Below are 8265 nucleotides of genomic sequence, written 5' to 3' on the forward strand. Positions count from 1 at the left end.
GCACTTTGTGGTCAAAAAGAATAAGAAGTGAGTAACTCCATAACTGGTAAAGGAGTTTACAGAAATGTTTCTTCATCCATGATTGCTTTCTTCTTCTCCTGAAAGGTGCATTCACTGCACAAGCTGATAGATTAATAAGACTGACAGTATTTGATTTGAAATTCAGACTAGTAGCTAGTTATTAAAGATAATAGCTTGTCTGAGCTTCTTAATATAAGAAAACTTTCCTAAAAACCAACTCTGATAAGCATAATAGTTTACCTTACCTTTTAAATTCAGGGGCTCTACATTGTCTTCAATGGTAATTCACTTCGAACAAGACACTACCCATGCCTCTGGTAAAATGAACCATCACATTAATAACATTCAGCTCTTGAAGTTTCCTTTATATGTATCACAAATGCCAAATTAAAAACTAAATTTTGAGACTACAGTCTGTGGGATTATTCCTATAAGTAGTCACTATAGGACTTAGCACTTTTCTGGGACATACTGGCAATTACCATGACATATCTGTGACACATAATATTTTGGAAACATTCTTTGTAGACCCTGATGGGGTCACTGGATGCAGTATGCAAAGGGATGTCTTGTGAGAGTCTTGTTGTTGCTGAAGCAGGTTAGGAAATCCAGGGAGTACTGCATGGGGCACAGCACACAGCATGACTACAGGATCACAACAGGCTCCTGTTTTACAGATCAATCCTGTTTTACAGATCACAGTTGTACTGTAAAATTTTACAAGGCTCAGGCAGACTCTCTGCGGTGCCCATTGTTGGGGTTTTAGTTATCCTCCTGCTTTCTTTTTCTCTTAAAGGAATTTTCCCCATACATGTTGCGAGGGGGACAAATTACTGGGTGCTTAAGAAAAACAAAAGACCGGGCCACAGAAGTGGGGTGCATCTGACTACTCTTTTTCACTTGGGTTTGTGGGCAGTCAGTTCCCTGCATTTGGATGGAGAGGGAGGCTGCTTTTTCGGCTGCCTTCCTCCTACCAGAGAGACCCCGGGATTCCCAAGCCCGCCTTTCCCTGTCCCGCTGGGAGCCGGGCTGTGGCTGCCCTGCCCCTGTCGCTGCTTTGAGCCTTCGATGCTCTGTAGCCCCACCACACCCTGCCTTGCCCAGACCTCCCGGCATTCCCGCTGCAGCTCCGGAGTTTGATACATCTCATCTGGGGTTTGTGCTCGTCCCTGCCGTTCCAGCCTGCTGTTCCCGAGGGTCCGGCCGGACACCGGGATCGGCTGCCCAGGGGTTTGTGAAGCCTTTGTCCCATCCCTCCCCGGGATCCCAGGCCGCCATTGCCGCGTGCTCCCCGAGCTCGCTCCGGAGCGCCCCCTGCAGCCGCGGGGGAACCATCGCACCTGCCCTGCTCACCGGGAGCCGCCAGCGCCCCTGCCGGCTGCGAGCGGAACTGCACCCGAGGGGAAAGGGCCTGACAGCCGAGAAGGCCGGGGCTGGGTTTGGGATTGTTTGCTGTTACTGCCACAGTTATTGCTGTTTGTTTGCCTTGTTATACACATAGAGATATAGAATAGTAAAGAACTGTTATTCCTGTTCCTCATATCTTTGCCTGAAAGCCCCTTAGTTTCAAAGTTATAATAATTCGGAGGGAAGGGGGTTGTGATATTTTTTTTTTCTTCCATTCCAAGGGAGACTCCTGCCTTCCTTGGCAGACACCTGTCTTTCAAACCAAGACACCCATCCATCCAAATTCATACTTTGGCAGTGTGGATACTCAGTCTGGTTTCAGTGAGCTGAAATAGCTGCAAAAAAACACAGAGCGTGGATAACTGAGTCAAACCATTCATACGTTGCAAGTAGAATTTTCTCCCATTGGTTTATCCCACAGAAAGTGGGAGTGTTTGGGCTACAGCTAAAAACTGAAAAGAGAAGCACAGAGGATTGGACAAGCTCAGTTTCAAATTCCTGGCTATCTAACTCACCAGCCCCAATTAATTTAAATACTTTAAAACCTGATTTTAAAGCAATATAAAATATTTATAGATTGTAATTACGAACTACAGAGTTGGTTAGTTCAGACAAAAGTATCAACAGACTGAATTGGGGTGCAAACACCTCTTCTGGGGGTGTATAGCTTGATAAAATATTGATATTGAAAACCCAGAAGCCTTTCCTTTGCAACTCCTGGGAACAGATTATTTCCCAGGTGTATCCCACTATAGGGATTGGGCATTCCTTTAATGTGTAAGTAGCTCAATGGAAGGTGCTGTGCTAGAAATCTCAATGCAGTTACAACCCCTCTGCAGGGCACGACAAAATGAGCTGTTCTGGGAGAACTTGCAGCTGTCATATCCTGCCAGCCGGGTCCCTGAGACAGCATGTGGTTCCCATGTGGAGCCATCAGCACAGAGCTGCTGAGGGGCTGGGAGTGGAGATGAAAGGGGTGGTGAGTGTTGGCCTGATGTCATAGTGCACTTCTCTGAGCCTCAGCATGGGTAGGATTGGGAAGGATCTTTCCTAGGTAAGGCATTTACAGCAGGAAGAAAAGGAAGACAGTATTGCTCTCTTCATCCCTCAGCTGTGAAATACAGATGTTTTCAAACACGGAGTTAATCTGTAGGAACCACTGCTTGCAACTTGTCCAAAGAAAATCTACACCTCTCTTGGTGTAATTGAGCAAGAAATACACAGTGTGAGCTCTGACTTTGATGTCTTGATGGATGAAACTTAAAAACTGTGATGGCTTAGAAGCAAACATCAACACCATGAGTGTTCAAAATGAAAAAGCATCATTCGGAAAAGCAGAGATCAAACTCTGAACATCACCAGATACCTCTGATAATTCACTTGTGAAATGGACATCTGCTGCTACTGAGACTCTGTTGGATGCCCAACAATTCAAAACTCTGCTGAAAGCTTGTACCATAAAGGTGGGAGCAGTGGACAAAGTCTCATCAGCAACAACATGTAGCTGTCCAAATATTACATGATAGGCACCACTACAAGAACATGGAAAAGAGGAATAGCTTTAGTGGAGATATAAATAATGCAGACTGACACGAACACATAAGCTGTGTGAACTGAGAGAGGCTGCCTTTTGGGGCAAAACAGAAATTATTTGCAAAAGGACAGAGGACTATGGATTATAAAATAAGTGTTGAAAAGCTGGTACTCCATAAATATGGTAAGAGTAGTTTATCTGCAACAGGATTCAAAGACCAAAGAGAATTTCACATGCTTAGATAAATGTATTCCTGAAATTCTGCTACTCAGCTATGGCTTCCCTCAGTTCAAAAATTGAATGCGGAGACTTGATTTATTTATCAATAAATCCACAGTCTAATTGAACATGCAGGAAAAAAAATAGTGCCTCAGGATAGTTACAGAAATATTAAACTACCCCCCACTGTTTGCTGAATCTGCCACTTTTGTTCCAGCAAATTTCACTGTGTTGGGACACCAATGTGTGGGGAATGATCTTTCTCAGTGCAGGGAGGAATCTGCATGAACCACTCTCTTGCTTTCCTCTGTTGCTGCCTTTACACACTCCCTGGGCTCCATTCTGGAGATCTTCTGTCTCAATCCACAGGCTGTGTGGTGCTAGAGAAGAACATGGAAATGCTGGCCACGATGTTCAGAGAGATCCTTTGGTGTGCCCCTTTGAGCTCCAAATGAGTTCTTGCTCATGCATCTCTCCCTAGACTCTGCAAAAGCAAAGAGAAGGAAAAAAAGAGAACCACAGCTTCCCCTCTCTTTCAGGAGATACAATACAGGCTTTTAAAGGATGAGTAGCAGAATAGTTATTGCTATTTCCCAGTTCTGCCTTCCCCACCTTCAGCATCTTCCTTCTTTAAGTCCTGTAATTCTGTTAAAACACAGCTGGATCTGGAATAATCAGAATCAGCAAAAAGATACTGACTTGTTTTACTCACCTCTGATCTTTGCAATGCCAAGATCCACCTTCTCAAGCTTCTTCTTGCTTTTTTTTTTTTTTTTTTTAAATTGATTGTATGTTTGTTTGTTATTAAAATTTGTGGGTTAGGGTTAGGATTAGGATTAGGGTTAGTTGGCCTTTAGGGTTAGGGTTAGGGTTAGTTTAGAGGCTGTTTCATGTAGTCTACCTCTGCTGAGGAATGTGGATCAAATACACCCAGAAAGTTTACAGCTCTTTTATCTAATTTGGTTTTTACGACCCCAAGTAACAGAGATTCTACAGACACTCTAGCAGCCAGTTCAAGTGTTTACCTAGGTTTATAGTTAGAAAGACAACCTAAATCTCCTTTGTTGGAAATTAAAGCAATATTTCCTGCCCTGACCTCAGAGGATAATGGATTACTGACTCCTTTTAGGAGCTTCTTATACACTGGAAGTCTGTTATCATACCCTGCTCAATTGCGTACAGGAAACAAACTCACTTTCTCCAAACTTTTGTCAGTTTATAGGTTTTTTATTTATTCCTGTTCCTGTCCACTGGGACTGAAGTTTTTATTTTAAAATATGGTACTTAAACCAAATTCTGGGTAAAGTGGTAAACCTCCAGTAGTTCTGAGCACAGCAATGATGTTTGACATGTTACAAGCAGTGCTACTGTTAGTACATTTTACAAGATTTGCTTTTGTACGAATACATCTCACTTCTCATTTACTGTGGATGCTATAACCTTCAGATCTTCCAGGCTTATGCCTTTTTGGTGTGTGGAGATTTGGCTTCTCCTGCCTATATATATCTTTTTTTATTTCACTTGAGTGAATGAGACCTTGTTAAATTGGAATAATCTCCCTGGTTTACCAAGAGCACTAGTTCTAACTGTGGTGCTCTAGTATTTCCAGTTACTTCCAAAATGCTGTCATTTAAAAATGTTACAATATCTAATTTATTCTTTCCAGTTATAACCTGCTTAAAGTTAGGCTGAGAAATACATGGTTTCTTGAGAGTTCATTTTTCCATTTTCTTGAAAGCAGGTACTATATTTGCCCTCCCCTGGTTTTCTGGGACTTGACCTATCCTCCACAGGTTCTGAGAGATGATAACTAATAATTATGAAATTGCACTGGTTAATTCCTTAACTGCTTTAGGGGAACAGGTCTTGCTGTCTACAGTACATGCAACTTAACTAAATCTTCTCTAATTCTTTCTCTATTCTAGTTCACACTCCATGGCCCTGTTAAAACAAAATGATCAGGTTACAATTAAGCTTTTTTGAGGAAAGACGCAAAGATAGCATTTCATGAGTGAGAAAAATTTCCACTACACCCTCTTGGCTCCCTTCTGCCTTCAAAGAAAATCCCACAAAGATTTTGAGAGGGAAAATTAGCAAAAAGTAAAGTAAGAAAATAGCAAAAGCTGTTACAGCAACTTGAATTCTTCCCTGTTTATCTCTTTGTATTGTCTGCTAGACTTCCCTATTTGTTCTAATTAATTGGCAAACTACTGCTAAAGTCATTCATTTCTCAAAACTTATTTATTTTGCCTCACAACATTTATTTGCACAGCACTACTGTTGTGTACAAAGATTACTCTTTAATGGAGTTCAGAATACCCTTGCACAGCATGCAATTCTGTTCAGTCCAAAGAATACAATACACCATATACTGAGTCTGTAACTTAAATTAATCTTATTTTGGTTTACTCTGCTTGATTACCCTTTATGTGCTTTCTTAAAGTCATGTGATTTTTACTTTTTATTTTAACTATTTTAATTACTTGCTTCCACAATATATTTACGAGGATATTCCACAGCTCTTTTCAAAGCAGTTTGCATTAACTAACTGGAATAGATTTGCTTTTGCAATAACAAAATTAAAAGAATACAGTCTTTTTAGATCTCAAGGATGTATTTAAATAAAAATGAGTCAAAACCTGTAACTCCATACTTTGGGACATCAAATAAAATTTTGGCATTGTTTCAGCATGTTTGGATGTGAACATACCCCATGTGAAGGTCTTTTGTAGAGGCTGTCTGGACTGCAAGCCACCCAGAGCACAGCAGGAAGATACATCTGTATATTCCTGGAGAACAAATACAGATGACTATCAGCAGTGCTGATCTGAACCTCCACTCAAGTTTGATCTTCAGAGCTGGCTTACAGACATAACAGGAAATAAACCTACAGGACTTTAAAGGGAGTAAGCATCACCTGCAGTAAGACTGAAATCTGTAACCTTGGCAGAGGCAGAGGACATCAGTACCATTCAGACCTGCTGCAGCCAGTTTTGGGCACTGTTGGAGCAGCACCTAGTCCAATCTGTCTGGGGCAGGGGGAAATAACAATGAAGTTGGCCCCTGGCTGACTTAAGCAGTTTGCAGAGCCTCCAGCAGATCCTGGCATTCAGTCAAGCGCTCAAGTCAGCTGCTGTCAATCCCCAGAGCAGCCAGGATAGGCTGTGGTAATGTGTGTGCTCCCAGGGCAAGCCCAGTACAAGGCAGGAGACTCAGGCAAAACTCCAGAGCACAGCACGGCACAGGCTGAGGATCCATGCCAGGTGCTGCCCTGGGAGCTGCCCCCGCCCTTCAGCAGGGCTTTCGAGCTCCAGCTGACACAGAGCCAACACCAAGGAGTCTGGAGGGAGTGCGGCTGCTGGGAAGGCCATACAGACTCTTGCTGGCCAAAGGAATGCACCTCTATACTCTGACTGTGCTGGTTGTTTCCCTGAGGACAGCGAGTGCCTGCAAAGTCACAAGGGGAAAAGAGATGAAGCTGTGTTTTGGATTTTATCGCTGTTATTTAAGTGACTGGTTAAGCCAGAGTCTGTCAGTGATAGATAGAAATAACCCCTGCCTGATCTGGAAACAGGAGCCTCAGTGACTTTACCATACACTGCAGATAAGCAATTATCTTGCTTGGTCATAGATGCCCATGTTAACACTGCTATTGCTGCCAGTGTCTAAGAGGGCACATCCAACAGATGCACAGACACCACTGGTACCTCTGCTTGCTAGATAAAGCCAGCCAGTAATATCAGCAGACCCCAAGCTAACTTTATTTAACCAGCATTGGTACTGGTGACATGTGAGGGCATGCAGAACTGCTTTCACACACACTGACAGTGACACTGTCAAATGCTCAGTTAAGGATGAGGATGGCTGCTGCCAAATATTTCACACGCAGAAAGAAAGCCAAGTTATTTATCTCATTTTATTTGCAGTAATAGTGGACTGTTGAACAGCATGTAAGTGCACTACAATAAAATCAATAGAGAATATCAAAAGCAGAAAAAAGATCAGCCAATATAAGGAAACTACTAACTTGAATGAAAGGATCTAAGAGGAGGGCACACTGAACAGCTCAGGAAAACCAACCCACCCAAACAAAAGAGAATGATTTCCAGGTTTGATTAGACAAATCTTCAGCCCTTCACTGAAACAAACTGCCCTTGACAGTTCCTCTGAAGCCTCTGAAGAGAATTTTTCTCAGCATACTTGAAAAATTTTCATAATGAAGGACTTGAAAATACATAATCTCTACTTGGTGTGATCTCAGATGACTAATTCCAGAAACTAATTCACTTGCACTGACACTGCAGGAGTGGAAGCAGAAGAGAGCATCTAACAATTCAGAAGTCACTCTGTCCAATCTGAGGTCAACATGAGTTTTGCCATTGGTCTTAAAATAGTGGCAGAAATTCTTATCCCATGTAGAAGGATGCTGGATTGCTGAGTGTAGAATAATGCTTTCCTTTCAGATACAAGCAATAGATGGCTGGTAGTCTAAGCATGACTAAAATGTTTCTCTTTGGTAAAGATACTCAGATTTTGAGACAAAGTTTAATGGGCAAAGCTCAAGCCTGACTGGAAAAGCTGTTTTCTGGATCACTGACCCAAGTTAGTCCAGTTTGTGAATGATCTATGTGATAATGTACCAAAAAACTGTTTAAAAAAACCCAAAGTTGTGTTTGTTGTCAAGCTGATTTCTGCTGCTTTAACTGGACTTTGAATGAGCTATCAAAGACAGCCACCCATTAGTGGAGGTTACACCAAAAGCCATCACTGTCCTTTGCTGAAAGCCCCAGCAGCAATTGCCTGATCCCCTCAGGTTGTTTGTAAAGGCTGCATTAAAGCAGCTGCCTCAGCTCTTCCTGCTGTCATTGCAGCACTGGATTAGAGACAGCACCTGGCTTCTTTCTAACCAAAGACTACGTAAAATGGGGAGAACAATATAAAGAAGAAAATTTGTAAGCAAGTTTAAATCTTTTACCTGAAAGTGTATTTGATCCAAAGCAATCCTTTGTTTGAAGATATAACCCCTCGAAAGTTTCTGAGCTTTTCTCAAAGGTAGAAATTTTGAACTATCATTGTTCAATAGC

At 42.2% G+C, this 8265-nt stretch overlaps 1 long non-coding RNA gene across 1 annotated transcript; it reads right to left on the reverse strand.

The window, feature by feature from the left end:
• Positions 1-3336: 3336 nt before the first annotated feature.
• On the reverse strand, positions 3337-6162 carry LOC138117308 (uncharacterized). Its single transcript, XR_011154612.1, has 3 exons — positions 6099-6162; positions 5892-5970; positions 3337-3665 (listed from the first exon to the last, which is right to left on the reverse strand). It is a non-coding gene; the product is annotated as an uncharacterized lncRNA (long non-coding RNA).
• Positions 6163-8265: the final 2103 nt, after the last annotated feature.

This window comes from Aphelocoma coerulescens, chromosome 12 (genome assembly GCF_041296385.1).
Source record: "Aphelocoma coerulescens isolate FSJ_1873_10779 chromosome 12, UR_Acoe_1.0, whole genome shotgun sequence".
Classification (NCBI taxonomy): domain Eukaryota; kingdom Metazoa; phylum Chordata; class Aves; order Passeriformes; family Corvidae; genus Aphelocoma; species Aphelocoma coerulescens.